Source organism: Schistocerca americana, chromosome 4, assembly GCF_021461395.2.
Source record: "Schistocerca americana isolate TAMUIC-IGC-003095 chromosome 4, iqSchAmer2.1, whole genome shotgun sequence".
Classification (NCBI taxonomy): domain Eukaryota; kingdom Metazoa; phylum Arthropoda; class Insecta; order Orthoptera; family Acrididae; genus Schistocerca; species Schistocerca americana.
In genome coordinates, this window is record NC_060122.1 from 575,346,993 (window position 1) to 575,367,898 (window position 20,906).

The window sequence follows — 20,906 nt, forward strand, 5'->3', positions numbered from 1 at the left end:
TAATTAACGCTGGCAGTGAGAGAGGGGGACACAAATTACTTAATTATCTCTGAGCAATGTGTATGGCACAGGTCGAAAGATCTTATGCAGTGATGGCGTAAGCAGATTGCTAGGGGCCTGGCCGGCCTTTGTGGCTGAGCGGAACTAGGCGCTTCAGTCCGGAACCGCGCTGCTGCTACGCTCGCACATTCAATTCCTGCTTCGGGCATGGGTGTGTGTGCTGTCCTTAGGTTAGCTAGATTTAAGCAGTTCCATGCCCAGGGGACCAATGACCTCAGATGTTAAGTCCCATAGTGCTCAGGGCCATTTCAGTCATTTGGGTCCGGAGCCTGTGGGCTTTGTCTCAAAATATTCGTCGATGTAAAGTCAGAAAGAGAAATCTAACACAGTTGCAGAGGCCGGCACTTTCCAACGGTCAAGAGGCGTGCGCCTGTGGGTGACATCAGCCACTCATACCACCCTTTGAGACAAACTCAGTTCCTGCCAGGAGCTCGAAGCTTTGCGGGACAACTTCTGCATGAACCTCGATGCACCGTTATGAGAATTCCATCAACAACCTGAAACTGGCTTCGTGTTTGGTCAAAATCTCCCTCTTTGTACCACGACTAGATAACTGTAGCGATGATGCGTAAGTTCGGCACTTTGTGATGAACCGAGCTGTGAGGTAGACGTGCTTCCTAGTAGGATATGGCTTGGTATAACGGGAATCATGCAAGAATGGAAGCTTAAAGGAATCCTGCACATAGTCTAGCATAGATTTAGGTAGGGAGTACGGTATGTTTCAAAAAAAAAACCTGAATAATTCTTTTTTCGGTTGAAATTCATCATCTACATGAGTTGGTGAAGTAAAGTTAACTTCTGAAAATACTGAAGTGTTGTGAGTTATTTTTACAGACAACCGAATAGAGCAACGATAACCAATTGAAGTCTGGTGCCGATCCGGTACCGCTGCCATCTGTTAGTGCCGTTGACTTTTCTGCTTGCTTTTGTGAGGGTTGGAGAAGACAGGGGCCAAAGGCAGATTAAGGGCAATCTAACTGACGTGAAGTGAAGCGGCTTGCCTGGAGTCGCATTGAAGACAATTCACGGCGTCATCTCACACACATCTCATAATCCATCACCAACGACGGCACTAGAGATGTTGCACATGGCGACGTCAGTCATGATGTTACTAATGTACCAGCTAATAGATACAGCGAATCCGAAGAACTGAGGTAAATGGAAAGCCCAAAGCAGTAACACACGATAAAACACAACTAAGACAGCAATTTTTTTTTAAATGTGCTTGTATAATATAAGGGAAATTCCTAAATATAGTCGTTGAATAAATTTCATTCATCAGTAATTTAATAGTACAATTGTTTGCTAACGAATTACAGGCGTTGTACACAAAGGTACATAAAAAAAGTGAATGTTGAAGGGATTCATTTTTTTTTGTATATGGAATTAAGAAGCGACATTTTGGAAAAATTGTGTTAGTTTCGGTAGTAAGTGCAGGCAGAGAATCTTGGAAGGGAGTATGCTGTGTTGTGTGTTACATGTAGTATTAATTTTGAAGGGGTTGTGATTTTCCATTGCTGTGTTGGGGGGATGAGAGTATTCTGTCATTAGGTGTGCAGGCATTAGCGATCAGTCGTGGCATAATGTGAGAAATTATAATTGCCTGATAGGTCGTATGATGATATTACTGATATTTTGTAATGGATTCTGCCATTTGAAGAGGGAGGGTCTCGTTGAGGGTAGTGTCCTTGGGGTGGAGGGGATATAAGTTCAGTTGAGGCAACAACCAACGATAGACCGAAGAGTGCAAGTAAAATCGGTATGGAAATATATCTTTTAAGGAACTTTCACGGATGAAGCAATTACCCTAACTATTAGAAGCCAAAAATGTAGCATGCGGCCGTGCGACTGCGTAGCGTTTAGAAAACTTAGAAAGTTAAACACGGGCATGTCAGAGGGTGATGGTAGGCTGAATACACGACTTAATGAAGCAAACGAACGTTTCGTCCGACTTGAAGACAGCAAGTACCCAGGCTGTAGTCCGAGTGGCGAGTGTTGACGCGGTCCCGCACGGCCGTTTAGTGAAAAATTTATGAGCTTATTGAGTATAATAGTGCATTTGCGACTGGATTCAAGACATCCTTGCAGACAGAACTCAACACTTCCCTCTTAACGGAACAAAATCGTAGTAATTTCCGGAGTAATCCAAGGAAGTGTGGTAGGACCGTTACTTTTTGCTACATATATATATATATATATATATATATATATATATATATATATATATGATCTATATATATATGATCTAGTAGAACGCGTCGGTTGGTCTCTAAGGCTGTTCACAGATGATGTAGTTTTCTGTAGAAAAATAGGCGCTAGATTATAGGAACGATTTGCGGAATGACCTCCAGAGAACTGATGAATGGTGGAGGCTCTGGCAGTTGACGCTGAACATTAAAAAAATGTACCGCATTGTGCATTCATAGGAAAAGACATCCACTACCGTGTAACTATTGACGAGAAACCGCTGAAAACAGTATGTGTCGTAAAATATCTAGTAGTAATTATCAGATGGCTCAAATAGCTCTAAGCACTATGGGACTTAACTTCTCAGGTCATCAGTCCCGTACAACTTAGAACTACTTAAACCTAATTAACCTAAGGACATCACACACATCCATGCCCGAGGTAGGATTCGAACCTGCGAACGTCGCGGTCGCGCGGTTCCAGACTGTAGCGCCTAGAACCACTCGGCCACTCTGGCCGGCTAGTAGTAACTATCCAGAGCAACCTTAATTCGAATGACCACATAAAACAAATAGTGGGGAAAACAGATGCCACACTGAGATTCATAGGAAGAACCAACTGGAAATGTAAGTCATCCACGAATGAAGAAGTTTATAAGGCGCTTGTTCGACCGATTCTTGAGTATTGTTTATCTACCTGTGATCCCTATCACATAGAAGTGATAGAAGAGATGGAGGAGATCCAAACGAAGGGAGGCATGTTTCGTCATGGGATCGTTTAGTCGGCACAAGAGCGTATAGGAGATGTTCAACGAAATCCATTGAGCAAGTTACGGGAGAGGCGTTGCGCTTAACGCAGGGATTTATTAATGAAATTTCGAGAGAGCACATTTCGGGAAGAGTCCGACAAATGATTCAAATGGTTCAAATGGCTCTGAGCACTAAGGGACTTCACATCTGAGGTCATCAGTCCCCTAGAACTCAGAACTACTTAAACCTAACTAACCTAAGGACATCACACATATTCATGTCCGAGGCAGGATTCGAACTTGCAACCGTAGTGGTCATGCGGTTCCAGACTGAAGCACCTAGGACCGCTCGGCCACAAAGACCGGCAGAGTCGGACAAAAATTACTTCCCCCAGATACGTCACGCGTATTGACCATGAAGAGTAAATTAGAGAAATTAGAGCCAATATAGAGGTTTACTGACACTCATTCTTCTCACGCCCTATTCACAACTGGAATAGGTTTGGAGGGGTCACTTAGTGAAACAAAAGGCCACACACCATTAGGTCGCTTATGGGGGCATGATGTAAAGTAACGAATATTGAGCTGGCCTTTTAGGACTTGGCACGTGTAATGCAGAGCAAAATCTCGGAATTAGCTCTGGGTAATGAACTTAAAGGAATAGTGCAGCTCTCTCCATAGCAGAGTAAATGCGTGTCGAAATATAAGTCAGCTTTTGAGCCTCTAGCGCCTAAATCAACCACGCTAGAAAGCTTAAGAGGGCTATGATCACAGCGGCTCGGACGCCTAGTGGCTGAGGTTGAGGGAGAGCTAGAGGAGAAAATATAGTAAGGTATAACCAGAGGTGCAGACTCTCTGTAAATCTCCCAGGAGATATGAGGACAGAAGAGAAACCAAAAATTCGAGTGCAGCGAGATATTTCGCAAGTTATCACAGAGTTCCCACACAGAATGCAGAAGGATGCCTTACTCTGAGCTCATTCCATGCATTTAAGCCCTGTGGACGCCATCACACGTTAGTATACATTCAACCGTTTCGTTTCCTTATGTTGAGAGGCACAGCTTCTCCGTGAGTCATCTGCAGGACGAGGCATTAGCGTAGGGAAATCAAGCAGCCGATGTTTGCAGTTCGCATAACGGATTCACAGATTATTAGAAATTTATTGGTTCCCCCAGCACTGGGGATGGAATGAGAGTTCAAACCCACTCGCCTGCTGGAGGTCAGAGTCTAAAGAATTAATTTGAGTGATTATGGAATATGAGTCCATATTTATTGAAGCCGTTCCGCACATTGATGGAGACTAACTATTACTGTAAAATTTCCAGAAGAGGTCTGGCGGCATTTTTATAGCGGTGTCGGGAGCAGATGGTGAAGCTGTATTGCAGGGTTAGAGCAGATTCCTAGGGTGGATGAATGCTACAAACCGCACAGCGAATGTCGAGTTCTGTGCCCTTTACAAGTATTCAGAATACACAGTCCAACTTGAAAAACGGCTCGAATAACAGAGGATATAGGTCACGGATGTGAAGTGGGAACGACAGGTCATAACCATACGCTGACGGTAATAACTTAGGCCCACAAAGAGCTGCAGAAGAGCCACCAAGAGGGTACATGCAGCATAGACCTATGGACAATAGGCAAATGCATGCAGTATAATTAAAGGGAGTTGTAGTAAACGAAATGACTTCGCAAGCGGGAAACTAGAAGGCCCTTGTATGGAGGCCTCACGGAATTTACGAACACCATTCGACCCCGGATGGTTAAAAGCAGTAAGCAGGGGAACGAAATTCGTGAGACACACTTGCAAGCTACAAAGGAGCGAGAGGTTTTCCAGCTTGTTATACCATTCACCATACGGGGGAGAATAAGTTCTGGAAGCGACATTTCCGCCACTGGAGAAAACACAAAAGAAGCAATTGTGTGTCAGAGGATATTACCAATGTTGACTGTACAAGAAGTGCGTTTGATAGACGCGACAGGAAAGAAAAGGGACGTGGCTTAGAAGCAGGCATTGCTTGAGGTTAGCGTTGACAAGCACCGCTAGAGAATCTTGAGCTAGTAAGAACCTCATACATATATTTGCTGAGGTGATAGTTTATGAGTAAACTGCACGACCAGATAAAACTCGGGGTTGACAAGGATCAACAAACCGCCACTAATGAGAATGGGTTTTCTTGTGTGCCCTAGCAAACGCGGTTGCAGAAGAATAATGCTGAGGACCCAGGGATGCTGTACTGGAACGTATCTCCACGGCTTTGCATAAATCGCATGCGAAACGAAAGGGAAGCAAGGGGTCACAGAAACGATCTCAGTAACACGGAAAACGGTGGGCTTTTCGAGTGGCAGATCGAGGATAAAATCGCGAAAGTAACACAAATAGGTTAACAGCTTTTCAGTTGCCATTTGAGGGCGTAGCTGCAGCGTAGTTGCAACGTAGCGCGATTCCGACGCGGTACATCAGCACTGACATGTAGTAGGTGATTTGTGTGACATTCGTGTCTTTCACAAAACACCCACCTTCACATCTATAGTCTCGAACCGAGTATACATTTCGGGAAGCCTCAAAACCTAATTCCAGGAGAATGGTAGTGAGACGGAACACATAACTGGTTTAATTAACACTGATAGGGAGAAGGGACATTTTTCAGTCATCAGTCTCTCGATTGTTTTGATACACCCCGCTACGTATTCCTCTCCTAACATCTGCATATCAGAGTAGCGTCCGTATCTTACGTCCTCACTTACTTATTGGCTGTAATCATGTCCCTTTCTTCCTCTACAGTTTTTATTCTGCAGCTACCTGTACTACCACCGCAGTTATTCCCTGATATTTCACCTCATGTTTGTGACGTAACTAGCGATTTGGTAAAGAAAAAGTTCTCACATTTCATCAGCATATTTATTTCATCAGCTAGTCACAGCCGCCGTCATGGACAATCTTAATGCTTCTTCTTAAAACGGCACTGAGGCAAGAGACAAAATCTGTCGGCTCCCAGACCGCGCGTCGTCGTAGCTCCTCACGTAAGTCTCCGCCCGAATTCCGTCTCAGAAGCGATATTGTAAAATCATTGGCCACACACCGAGCTGCCTCCGGTCGTGCCGCAGTTACGGCCGCCCTGGCGTTCGTTACAATGGTATGCTCTTCAGACGTGGCGATCATCCGCGGGAATGAACGTGATGACGGGTTGTACCCTCACACTGTCCGTTCTTTCTGCAGTTTTCTCTACACGTTCCTTTAGTGACTAATCCTACGGATATCCCCCTCGTCCCTTGCCTCCTCAGTTCACCAAAATTTTGAATATTATTCAGACGCACCACATTTCAAACTCTTCTATTGTCTTCCGTTCCGGTTTCTCCACTGCCTATGATACACTACCATGGCAGAATTCACCAATTTTGACGTTACGTTTCTCGCTGTTTTCATCTCTGCTACTTCCCATTTCTTTTGTCTTTCCCAGTTCCTTCTCGATCTTCGTTCTGTACTCATTAGACTGTTAATTCCAGTCAACAGTTCCGGTAGTTCTCTTTCTCTTTCACCGAGGGCGATAATGTGATCAACGAATATTATCATTGTTATACTTTCTCAGTCTAGAACCGCGCGACCGCTACGGTCGCAGGTTAGAATCCTGCCTTGGGCATGGATATGTGTTACGTCCTTAGGTTAGTTAGATTTAAGTATTTCTATGTTCTATGGGACTGATGACCTCAGATGTTAAGTCCTATAGTGCTCAGAGCTGTTTGAACCATTGTTATCATTTCACCCTGAAATTTAATCTAACTTAGATTACTGTCATTGTTTTTTCAATATTTACTCGTAGATTGAACAGAAGGGACAAGAGACAGCTTCCCACCTTTACCCCTATTTTAATCTGATTTCTTTGGTTTTGGTCTTTCGAACTTATAGTTCCCTCTTGCTTCTCATACATATAATTTCGTTCTTAATGTATCATTCTACTTGGTCGAATGCTTTTTTGTAGGCTGACGAATCCTAAGAGCACGTCTAAATGTTCCTTCAGCCTTGCTCCCATTGTAAAAGCTGCCTCTTGCTGCCTTTAACTTTCCTAAAGCCAAAATGATAGTCATCTAACAGATCCTCAACTTTTTATCAGTTCCTCTGCATATTATTCAGCTTGGATGCACGAGCAGTTAAGCTAACTGTCCAACAGTTCCCGCACTAATCTGCATTTGCTGTCTTCTGAATTGAATGATTTATATCTTTCTTAAAGTCTGATGGTATGTCCCCAGTGTCATAGATTCTACACACCAACCTGAATAATTTCTTGGTTGCAACTTCCTGCCGGCCGAAGTGGCCGTGCGGTTAAAGGCGCTGCAGTCTGGAACCGCAAGACCGCTACGGTCGCAGGTTCGACTCCTGCCTCGGGTATGGATGTTTGTGATGTCCTTAGGTTCGTTAGGTTTAACTAGTTCTAAGTTCTAGGGGACTAATGACCTCAGCAGTTGAGTTCCATAGTGCTCAGAGCCATTTGAACCATTTTTTGCAACTTCCTCCAGCTACTTTATAAATTCCGATGGAATCTGGTTTATCCCTTCTGCCGTACTTGATCTTATACTTTCCAAAGGTCTTTTTAAATTCTGACTGATTCTAAATCTCATACCTCTTCCACATCGACTTCGGTTTCTTCTTTTATCACGTCATGTACTCGTTCCATCGTCCTACTCGTTCATCTGTGTTTCACAGAGGAATTCCCTATATACTCTGAACAGTATCTCTTTTTGTATTATTTACACCGACAGTTGTTTTGACTTTTCTGTGTGTTGAGTCAGTCGTACAGCAGATACTTTTTCTATTTCTTCACATTCTTTTTGCAGCTATTCCGCCTTGACTTCATTGCACTTTCTATTTATTTTATTCCTAAATAATTTATATTTGGGGATTTCTGTCTTTCGCTGAATATTTTTGTTCTCGATCAGTTGAATTAAACCTCCTGTTGCCCAAGGTTTCTTCTCCATTACCTTCCTAGTTCTGGGTTTGTCTTTCCAGCATCTGTGATTGCTCTTTTAAGAGATGATAATCTCCTCTTTAACTGAAGTGCTAACTGTTGTATTGCTTACCGCAACATCGACACCTTTATCTATCTTCAAACATGTCTGTTCCTTTCTCAGTACCTAAGTATTTTACTTCCTTCCACGCTGACTATTCTGTACCTCTTAAACTTCAGTCTGCCCTTTATTATAACTAAGTTGTGAGCTGAGTCTATATCTGCTCCTGAGTGTGCCGTAGAACTCAATATTTCATTTCGGAATCTCTGTCTGACCATGATGTAATCAAGCAGGAATATTTCTCTGTTTCTGGGTCTTTTCCAAGTGTACATATTCCACTTGTGATTCCTGAATAGGGCCTTCGCTGTTAGTAGCCTAAATTTATTGCTGAACTCTATTAGTCTTTCGCCTCCCTGATTATTACTACCTAGCTTATAATTTCCCGTAACTGTGTTTTTACTGCTTCATCTACAACTGCATTCTAGTTCGACATTACAATTAGGTTTTCACCTCCATTTACTTGTTGAATTACACGCTCAATATCTCCACACCCTTTCTATATCTCTTCGTATTCTTCTTGCGACGTCAGCATATATACCTAATGTAATGTTGCTAACGTTGGTTTGCTGTAGATTTTGAGCAGAACAATCATATCACTAGACTGTTCAAGTAACTCACTCTCTGTCCTACCTACCTATTTATAACGAATCCTACTCCAGTTATACCATTTGAAGTCGCTTGTGTCTTTACCCTATATTCGTCACGACAGGAGTCTTATCATGTTGATATTTCCCTTCACTGACCCTCCACTATATCTATATTCAGAACTAAGTTTCCCTTTTCAGTTTTCCTATCTTCCCTAGCACTTTCGAAATTCTGTCTCTCCACGTCCCAACTCATAGAACGTTCCCCTTTCGTTTCTTACTGCATCTTTCTTCTATGATCAGATCCCCTTTAGCAGACCAATTCCAGAGACCTGAATGAGGGACTAATATGGAGTTATTTGCTAGTGGAGAGATCATAAAAATTTTTAATCGCAGGTGTCATGTCCCTTGGATACACTTTGGAAAACGTCAACCGTGTCGCACAATTAAATGCACGAGGCACTATGGGTAATTGCAAACAGTGTTTGTGATCTGCATCAAGTGAAGCCTCTCGGTATACGCATGCTCTCTCCCCCCCCCCCCTCCGACTCAGGTGTGAGGCGAAAATCGGTGCACAACGAAAATAATTTAAGAGTTAGTGCCTCAAATATATGGGCTTAGGGCGCGGTCCTTTCCAAACTCAAAACAAATAAACAGAGCTCTGAGGCACGTGTTTCTACTGGGGTCCACGATGGGTGTACTTTGATCGTAATTTATTTTTAAGAATGCCACAGGACCATACGAACATGAGAAGACGTATAGTAAATTCTCATAATTACACTAGGGACCATTGGAACACAAAATCCTTACAAAAAAAATGTCAATTAAATACAACCACGGGACTGGAAATCCCGAGGGGCAAGATTAGTAATACACAACTGCTATATAATCAGCACTCCACTGAAGTAAATGAAGCACACGGCTTCGTATCGGGCATGATGACCACAAATATCTACTGTGATGTAAAGCAAATTACAAGCAGGTACTCAAGGATAATGTATAAGGAATGATTCATCGAACAAAATTCCTAAGAATATTTCATCTTCAAGAAGATACACCCCTCCCACTTTTTTTAGTTCTACTTGACCCGTAGCGTGATATAGGGCTTATAATGACATTATAAATATAGATCGAAGACCGATGCTTGAATTGAATTTCTTTATTGCGGCAGGCCTATGTCGGCTGTAATTGGTATTTTCAAGCTATACGTATAATTCCATCACTATTTACCAAATTATTTTTAATTTACAAGTTATGGCTATGTGGCGTTACTTAGGTTTCGTTATTCAGGACTTCTGATTCACTTCGGTGGCTTGTTGGAACTTTTTGTCATCGGTGGATGCTGCCCGAACACAGTTTTCTTTTTATATGGTAACGAATTTCAGACAGCGCATTTAACAGTTGCGCCATCGATACTATATGGTGACAGGGCTATTTTATATTGTCTACGAAGTTAGTTGATTAACAGTTTCATCTCTGCAGTTTATTTTGTCTTTTTCAATGAAGAATTTTGTTATGTCTCTATTTATCCGTCATCTTTATTTAAGATTTGTATAAACTTTTCTGTATATTTTTGATGTTTAAGGTCTGTTTGTTCGTTTAGTATGTTCTGTACTTCCTCTTTACGTATATTCAATTTCTTCAACAACATTCGTCGCTAGTCCGAAATATGTTAATATGTCATACATGTACCTTCAGATAACACACACGTGAATGGAACGGGGCGAAAGAGTGAAGGGAGAAGAGGAAATTTGCTACATACTAACCCGATCCCTGTTTAATTACTTGCCTAGACATTTACATGCTGAGCGTTTACGCACTCAGACAGTGCTACATAGGCATTCGCACCCACAACGATTTGCTAGTGTCAAAGATAATGTACAATACTGTATTGTGTAAGTTTCAGAGTAGACCACATTTTCTCTCTGTTACCCGTTCTAAAATAATGCAAGTCCATGTGACGTAAATAAGCGGAAAGTAATCGATAATTTTCACTTCACTGATCTGTATACACCTTGCTACAGTAATATTTACTAATGCTACTGTCGTGGATAGTAGACTTAGAGTCTAAGCGTTGACTCAGTGACTGCAGCTGTTTTCTTGAACAAGTTCGTATTATTAATACACTGTTCTTAATATGCGGAATATTCGTTTTGGCAGCTGCTTGATTTATATACTGTTAAACGCATACTATAAGAACATTATAAGTAAGTCAACCGCTGGGAAGGATATTCGGTGTATTCTATTTTATTGAGGTATGCATCCGACACCGAGACACCAGCAAGATGAGGAAAATAAAAACGTTACGAATTCTAATTTTACCATGAAAATATATTCCATAAGGCAAATATATACCCGTTTGAAAGAATGCTACGAAACTTCAACAAATTATAGGCTAGTATGTTCGCTAAATGATACCGTGCAGTATACTGACATAGTAGGAAGAAAAGATGCCTTTGCTTTATGCAACAGGGAAGGGCAGCTAGATCGGTTAAACTGTTGTTCTGGATCGTTTACCCCTTGAACTATCGAATTCGAGTTTCGATGGGCATAATTTAAATTAAGGCTCACGTGGTTCGTTCAACATATGTTTTAATTCGCGAAATATAACCAAAAACTACTCATGTAATGGTATTTTATAAGCAAGTAATGAAATATGACAAATAAAGAGTAAGATAAAAAGTTTTAGTGGGATGTGCTTCTTTTAGATAATGGTATGCCTGATTGTAACCTTCTTTGCGAGATCTTTACAACAGAATAGGGGTTATTGACATTTGAGTGATGTCGCTACGATTGCGTCAAGTTGCCGTGAATTAATGAGACAGAATTTGGTGAGTGCAATGGATTGTTCATTTATACAGTAACTGATAATGAAATGAGTTCTGTCTAGTTACACTCATGCAGCTCTGCATTTGGCACCAGCAACCGTTGCCCAAACTCAGGAAAAGCGGAACATTAATTTCCGCCGGAGCAGTGTCTCAAACATCGATACTTGCCTCTAGTTCTCTTTGAGTCCACCCCCTCCGATCCCTTCCCCCCTCTCTCTTACGCTTGCAAAGAGCCACTCTCGAACAGTTTCCAGAGTCCATCCCACTTCGACACATTACCGGAGTTTTAAGGACGTCGTAAGACTCCATTCGCCGGAGTAATTTTTGGCAACGGTTGGTGACGTCTAGCCTATTAGCTTTAATCTTGAAGGGGCGGAAGTTGAGGTGATCGCATCCAGAGGAGGGAAATCGATGTGGCGGTGGTTAGCGAAATGAAGTTGCAAAAAGAGCACGGGCTCGTTTTCTGCCTCAGATACGCCGCCGTAACTAGAGCCGAAAGCCAGCCGCTGTCGCGACGCCCGAATATCCGACGTCGCCGCCGCTCTCAGATTAGGCCAGGGCGGAAATTCTGATGACGGCCCAACTGCCGCAGGAAATTTACTGGATGGCGCTACTCTCTCAAGAACACTCCGCTGAACAAGAGCTTTTCCAGTCGTCTGAGTTATATTGATTTTCAGTGGAAGGTATGCAACTGCCACAATCTTTACCGCTCAGAAATTAACACGGTCGATAGATTTCCACGATAATTAGATACAAAAAAAATCTAGTGAAGTTGCTGAAACTATGATACATTTACCCCGTCAATTCCCTCTGCACTGGCAACGACACTATTAGCTGTCGTATGGTCTGGGACGGTATCGTCTGCGACCCAACAGAAAATTTGTATATAATTTCTTTATTTGCAGATTTTCTTGACAAAGTATGAGCCAGTTCTATCACCACTTGCCCTGAAATATTGATAGTGAAAATTATCTTCCTCGAACGTAAGTCAAACTAGCTTCTTCCAAGTAGAGTGCCACGAATGACCTCGGCTGCTGAGCAGCGTGTTATTGGAAATATTGTCATCATCCTGCAGAGTTCCGCTCTCTTTTAACATAAACAAACATGTATAAGATTCTGTGTAATATGCTTCATCTTATCCGACACCTTCATCAGTGGCATTTAATTTAGCTTCAGTGTGGTTCACAGAGATACTGCATAACTTGTATTAACAAGGAAATCGAAAACACCTTACGCACGATTGTCGTATTAATTTTTCTTAGGTTGTATAAAAAATCGAATGTATAATTTATTAATTCCAACACAGTACTAACAAAAAAGGCCTGCAGGTTGCGTCTGAAAATCAAGTAAGAAATATGCAGGGTGATTCAAAATTTTACACAGATTGTGGGTGTACGTATGCTTAAAAATAAGAGTAAAACGATAAAAAAATTGTCTGAAATTGCTTTTGTCATTTGTTGTAGACATTACATCATGGGTCAGTGCAGACTTTTGGCGTGTCATGTTCGCCAGCGTATCGACTGATGCTGCCTTGTACAACCCTGGACCCTGCTTCGTCGACTCTGGCACGAAAACCCTTTGGCTACTTGACTTCGGTGCTGTTACAGAGTACCGCCCTCAGACATACTAAGTGCATTCATTCTGTCGGTAGTTAATAGACGGCAGTTGTTGTGTACGTTACGATGCGTACTCAAACGTTGCATAGGCGGATGTGCACCTCCTTTAAGTTCAAATGGTTCTAATGGCTCTGAGCACTATGGCACTTAACTTCTGTGGTCATCAGTCCCCTAGAACTTAGAACTACTTAAACCTAACTAACCTAAGGACATCACACACAACCATGCCCGAGGCAGGATTCGAACCTGCGACCGTAGCGGCCACGCGGTTCCAGACTGAAGCGCCTAGAACCGCACGGCCACACCGGCCGGCTCCTTTAAGGCGTAGCGGAAGACAATGCACAAGCAGCAAGACGAGGGTATATGGAAATGTTTCCGAACAGATGAATATCAAACCTTCAGGCTTTCACAGAGGTAAAGATATGTTTAAGAGAATATGGCACTTGGGGTTCGCCACGTTTAGGTCGGCGTGAACTGGATGGAACGGGTGTTGAAAACATCCCGGAGATGGGACATGAAATTCACACCGTAAATAGCTGCCGCATAAGTACCGATTATTCTACTGTACGGCGCCTGCTTCGGAGACAGTAATTCCACCCACTTCACCTGCAGAAGGTACAGGACCTGACACCTGTAATCTACTGTAGGCGTAAGATTTTCTGACAATGGTTACTCGAACGCCATGCTGCTGATCCACAGTTCGATCGTTGGGTACTGTTTACGGATGGGAGTCTCTATACCTATGCGGGTATCGTGGAAATTCGTAACGCCCTCGCGTGGGCGTGTGGAATCACCTCCTAACTACAGTACGAGAATACCAAATTCGTTTTGCAGTGACATTTTTGTGTGCTATAGTGGATATCAGTTTCTCGTACCGCATGTTATTCAACAGTGCTTGACGGGCAGCAGAGTGTGTCGATAGTTTTTCATACGTGACATGGTTGGTCTAAGTTTTGATGCCTCATTCGCTATACGAAACAACTTATGGTTTATGCATGACGGTATCCCTGCACATTTAAGGCGGGACGCAAGAGAGTATTTCAATGTTGTTTATCCAGGTAAGTTTAGAGGTCGTCGCTTGGCCTGCCAGATCTCCGGGTTCTACGCCCTTGACTTATACCTCATGGATGGTGCTGCAATTGAGAATGTAGCACAACTACGGCAAAGAACTAAAATAGTGGTTCAACTGTGCAGAATGAGGTGAACGGAGCTTGCGACATTTCTTTAGCCTCCAGGATGTCACTGTTTTCGTGTACATGGACGCCGTTTTCAACATGTGCTGGAGTACGTGCACAGTACGTAGCTGTGCTGAATTTCGGGTTCCTTCATAGCGTTGTTGTCTGAGAACTATTTTGTGTTGTTTGTGGAGCACTTGTCAGCCGACCGCTGTGGCTGAGTGGGTCTAGGCGCTTTAGTCCGGAACCGCGCTGCTGCTACGGTCGCTGGTTCGAATTCTGCTTCGGGCATGGATGTGTGTGTTGTCCTTAGGTTAGTTAGGTTTAAGTAGTTCTAAGTCTAGGAGACTGATGACCTCAGATGTGAAGTCACATAGTGCTTAGAGGCATTTGCACCATTTGGAGCACTTGTCATTCCCACTCTGCTACTTATCTGGGAAATAAAGCGTTTTCAGATATTTTTTAACGTTTTACTCTTATTTTAATTCATACATTACACCCAAGAAGTGTGTATAGTTACTGTATAAACGTGATCCAAAATTATTAATAGCCGTGACCAAAACAAATACGCGAGGAGAAATAAAAGTCATTTACAAAATTGAAATTTGAGCTATGAATGGTGGTCTGCCGACTGAGTTTGTAAATCGAGTAGTAAGTAGGCCTAAACGCTACTTGAAGCGGCAGGCTTCACATCCCCGTAGGTATATTTCAGAAGGTCAGTGACTCTCTGTACTACACGAGTAATGCTGCAAATGGTGGTTAAACTGGCTCTTGATATGCGGTCACATAAATGTGACTGGATATCAAGGAAATCCAAAAATACTTCAAATAGCAGATGTGTAGTAGTGGGGCGATATCTAAAGTTTGCAAATGTTACACGTGCCCGTAAGCTCGCATAATACGCAAACTGATGCTGCAGTTTCCCTGAAAATAGCCGTGGGGAATCAACTTCACTAAAGTAGGACAGCAAACACTCTGAAAGGGGTTCTGTGCCTGATAGCAATATTTGAGTACACTTATGAATTATTTAAGTATCAAACCAACGTAAGAGTCATCATAGCACCACAAATACTTAAAAGATCTGACATAGAGTCTCTCAAGTATTTTTTAAGAATCGGTTTACAGTCAAATACTGTCCACGAGCGACATCAGTGCATGCCTGTAACTGCCATTTTTGTACCTACATTTTCACCTACGTCTGTTGCTCCAGTAATGATTAATTAAAGTGAGTATATTTTACTTAAGTGTTCATCATTTCAAACAAAAGAAACGCCACATTAACACAGTTCAAATAAGCAGACATACCTTAATCATCTTTTTGAGTTCCGCTAAATTATTCTTTGACAATTTAAAATGTTACATCATCCTTAAGTTGCACGCATTTTTATCAGTGGATGAAATGACAATTACTTAATTAACTACGGAAAACTTCTTAAGTCTAAACTTGTGATGCATTGAAAGAAAGGATTCAGTTATGATTGTACAATACTACATTCGTGCTAGGAGTTTGTGTGGAGAATTCTCAGCTCTTGTACATTTGCATAAAACAAACAATGAAAATATGCAATAAAATGAATCTTGTTTGCGATCGTCGTACACGTATCTAGAGGTAACAACAGACATCTGTAGTTAACATTTAATAGATTGTTTGGTATTATGATTGTATTTAGGCACTATGGATTCATAAAAGTATATTCATCAATCAATGCTGTATGGAAAGTGCAGTAACTTTTTTTCAAATTTTCATTGCACAGTTTATGGTAAGTGACAATGAAATGGTTTCATTGACGCCCTCAGGCGTAATTGTATAGCGTGATGAATTTTGATTACCCACTGCCGAGAAAGGTTCCTGATCACAGGTGTATACAAGAACCACCATTAAATTTCAGTGGCTTCATCAGATTGCTACATAGCCACTTTTCCCATTCTATTTGCACCAGGTGCCATGTGCCTTGCTGGCCGTAAGTACGCGGAGTTGGTGAATCCCCTCGACATCAGGCGTATGTAAGATTATGTGTGATGATTGCCCATGTTAGTACATAGGTCAAACAGGCAGAGCTATAGCAGTAAGGTTTAAAGAACATCTTCCAATAAAGGGTGTAGGAACACGGGGGTGAGCCTTTGCGAAAAATCTGGTGCAAATGGCTCATACGCTTAAACCTTTACGTGACATAGAACTACTACATCATGAAGTTAAGGGATATATACTCGACACGCTTGAGGGACTACAAATTTATGCGCACCTAATTACAGATAGAGGCTATTTACTAAACGATCAACTGTATCTAAAAAGTAGGGCATACTTCGAAGGCTTCCAGCCTATACTAGGATTACAATAATTCATAATGCATGTGACCTCACAGTTTCTGTAATAATAGATCCTTTTCTACAGATGTTCATACGAGATTTGTTGGTCAGTTTAGAAAGCTCTGTAGTAGAATGTAAAACGTAGTCATGCTGGTACTGTAATAAACTTACAATAGTAAAATATAAAATTAATTTATAGCAAAAAGGTTACCTGACGCGTGCGTAATAAGAGTTTGATTCTATATGTCTCGCGCATGCGCGCCGCCCTCTGTGAGGCAGACCGCGAAGCCCTTGTGGTCCGCAGTCTCTAGTCACACGATGAGGCCCATACAACGGGCTTAAAGTGAATTTTCTACAGGTTTAACAGAAGTGACAAAACCTTATGGTTGTGCATCAAGTTTTATGAAGTTGACTTAGGACATGGCCTGTTTTAGGAAAACATTTAAACAATATTTTATGTACGTACTACACGTTGCATCCTGTAGGATGACCATATTTAATATAATTTACTAGTGCATTATAATATTAACTTGTTGCAGGTTCTGACACATATATGTGTTGTAGTGTGCAGAGCAGAGGTATTGAGAGAAAAGGTTGCAGGTGCCAGCCAGCCAGCCAGCCAGCCAGCCAGCCAGCCGAGCAGCAGTGGTCCAGCCGAGCAGCAGCAGCAGCAGCAGCAGCAGCAGCGGTCGCGGCGGTCCCGGTCAGCAGCAGCGGTCCAGCCAGCTGCAGCGATCCAGCCAGCAGCAACGGCCCAGTCAGCCAGCCAGCCGGCCAGCAGCAACAGCAGCGGCCCCGGCCCCGTCCGCGGCAGCAGCAGCCCTGTTTAGTTTTAGTTCATCCCTGTCGTCATGTCAGCCCCCACCACCACTGCCACTACTACCACCACTGCAATAGTTTACACTTCGCCCTCCGCCGCCACCACCACCATTACATGGTGTGCCCAGTAGCCCCCCCCTCTTTTCATCCCTCCTAACTCTCCCTTCGCCCTCGCTCTTTGTCGCCCCCTCCCCAGCTTTTTCCTCCCGCTCCTCTCCCTCTGATCCTTTCCCCCAACTCCCGCAGCCTGTCACTGCAGCTCCAGCCAGGGTGGTGGCCCGTCGGGCATCTGCCCATGCCAAGCTTTCCCCATCGCCTTCGCCATCATCGCCACCACCATCGCCGTCGCCGTCGCCATCGCCTTCACCATCTCCGGCGCCGACTGCTGCGTCCATGCCAGGACCTGCCACTTCCTGCAACCTCCCTACAGCTCCCGTCCCTCATGTCACCCTTCCGCCACCCTTAAACGCCCTAGTGGCACCACCACCTCCTCCGCTCCCAAAAAGGCCCCGCCCCATCCTACTTCCCCCCAGCATGCCATGGATGTCTCCCCGCCTTGTCCTGCCCCCTCCGACTTCTCCTCCTCCTCCTCCTCCCCTCCCTCTTTCTACAAGTACGTCCTCTCTCATCCCGATCCTTCCCTCCTCGACGCCCAGAACCTCTCCCTCCTTCTCTGCCAACACTTTACTGGAGCCCCCATCTCCCTCCTCACTCCCAGAAGAGACTCAGTTCTCATCTCCTCCCCCAGCCCCACCCTCCATACTGACATCCTCTCCCGCGTCCCCATCACCCGTTTAGGCTCTAACGCCACCCTCACCCCTGCTCCTTCCCCGTCTCCTACCCGCCAACCCCAACCCCCGTGTCGCCTGCCGACCCTCACCGCCGTGATCACTCGGCTTAGTGGGACGATCACGGAGGAGGAGGTGTTGGCGGAGCTCAAGGCACATCCCTCGCTGGTGGTGCGGGTGGTCTGCCACATCTTCAACTCCACCGGCCCCTCCTGCTTTATGCGAGTTTTCTCAGAGGACGCTCCCTCCATAGATCGCCTTCTGAAGGAGGCTGCCCTCCTCTTCCACCAGAGATATCTGGTTGACCCCACCCGTTCCCCTCAATCCCTCCGCTGCCAGAGGTGTCTGCACTACAACACACACACAACAGCTGAGTGCCGTGAGGCCCCCACCTGCCTGCATTGTAAACAAGCGCACTTCATCTGGCAGTGCCCTAACCTACAGTCCCCTCCCTTCTGCAATACCTGCAATCTCATGCAGCCCACCTATTCCCAAAAAAGTAAGGCTCGACCCCCTCTGACCACCCCTGAACTCACCATCCCTGTCCGCCCTCTGGACGCCCCCACACCTCCTGGAAATTCCCTTTCTCCCCTTCCAACCGCTAAGGACATCATCAGGTTCCTCATTATTGTACTGCAAAATGACCACCCATTCCAGCGCCCTCACACACTCCAACAGATATCCCTCGCCGCCCGTTCCGTCTTTCACCTGAAAATGTATGTCACCTACTCCCACAACCAGGCCCATTTCACCTTCTCCCATCTCGACACCCTCATCTAAATCCTTGTCATGGCGCAACAGCACTGTATCCTGTTCAACAACATCCATTCCCTTCCCGCCAACAAGAACCTCTTCATGCACACCCTTGCAACCCACCACGTGGATGCCTTCCTCCTCAATAAAACCTTCCTCCAACCCTACCACACCATCCACACTTCACCCTACCTTCTCCACTGCTCCGATAATCCCCTCCCGATTGCGCGTGGCGGAGTTGCCTTTGGCCACCACCGCCAGGTCCCGGTTCGGCTGCAACCTTTCCTTCCCGACCACACCAAACACCTGATCGTTAGTCTCTTCTTCCCCAGCCTTACCGTTACCCGCGCTACCATCTATGTCCACCCTAACGCCCCTATTCCTTTCGACTTCCTCTCCCACATTGATCGTACCTTCTCCTCCTATGTGATCGCCACCGACCTCAACATCCATAGTTGTTCCGCCACCCAGTTACGGCGGAGGCATCGGTTCCTCTCCACCCTCCAAGGTGACCTCGTCCCCATTCCTCAGCACACCCACCCCGAATCCAACTCCACTCCTGATGTCATCCTCTCCTCCCCCAACCTCCTTGGCCGCATAGTGGTGGATGTCCTGGACCCCACTGGTAGCGACTTTCTCCCTGTCCTCCTTGCCATTTCAGATGGTCATCGCCCCTGCCCCGACCCTCGTCATTACCCTGCCCTGAAGCACGTCCATGATTATTCCTGTGCTCACTGAAATGCCTACCGGGATACCCTCTCCACCCAGGTCAAAGGCCATCCCTTCACCTACCACCACCCTGACGATGCTACCCATGCCGCCTCCTTTCTCCAGCGGACCTTGTTTGAGGCCGTGGAGGCCCACGTCCCTACTGTCGCCATCCACCCCTACTGTCCCCACAAGCCGTCCTCCTCCTCCGTGAATCCCGCCGTCTCCACCATGCCCTCCTCCACACGCGTGACCTGGGCACACTACGAACCCACTGGCAACTCCAGCGACACATCTGAAACTTGCTCGTGGCTGAGAAATGCTGAGACTGGCGACAGACATGCACCCGTTTAAATGCTACCCCACCTCTAAACTCGTCGAAGTTCTGGTCAGCCTTCCGTCACCTTACCGGAACTAAACCCTCCCCCTCTTCTCCATGATGATCATTCCTTCCCTGACACCCTTAGTAAGACCAATCACTTTGCCTCCTACCTTTCTGATGTCTTTTCCTTCCCCGACGATCCCCAGTTCGATTACTCCCTCTTCCCGCATGTCTGTGATCTAACTGACACCTCTGTCGCTCTCCTCGCACCTGGTTTCCAGTACTTAGACAACATTGCACACACGGAACTCAATTCCCCTATCACTACACAGGATCTCATTGCAACACTCCACACAAAACGCAACACCGCTCCTGGTCACGATTGTGTCACCTACCGCCACCTTTGTTAAGCTCCTGTCTCTTTCCTCTCCACCCTGGCCAGGCTCTACAGTGTGGTCCTGTCCACTGACTACTACCCCGACCTGTGGAAAACCTCCCATATCCTGATATTCCTTAAACCCAGTAAACCACCGTCCGCCTTCTCCTCCTACCATCCCATCAGCCTTACCTCAGTCTTCAGCAAGGTCCTGGAATCCGCCCTCACCCAACGCATCCACCAGCATCTCCGACAGCAACGCCTCCTTCCCATTACCCAGTGTGGCTTTCGACTGTCCTGCTCTTCCGATGACCTTCTCCTCCACGTCATTCATCTCCTGTCAGAACAGCTAAATTCCTGTCGCTCTGCAATCTTCCTCTCCCTGGACCTCAAACGTGCCTATGACCGCGTATGGCATTCCGGTCTCCTCTTCAAGCTCCAAACCTTCGGCTTTCCCATTAACTATGTCCGTCTGATCGGCTCCTTTTTCTCCCACCGTCCTTCCTACGTTACCATCCATAACACAGATTCCTACACTTTTTTCCTCCGCCGGTGTGCCCCAAGGCTCCGTCCT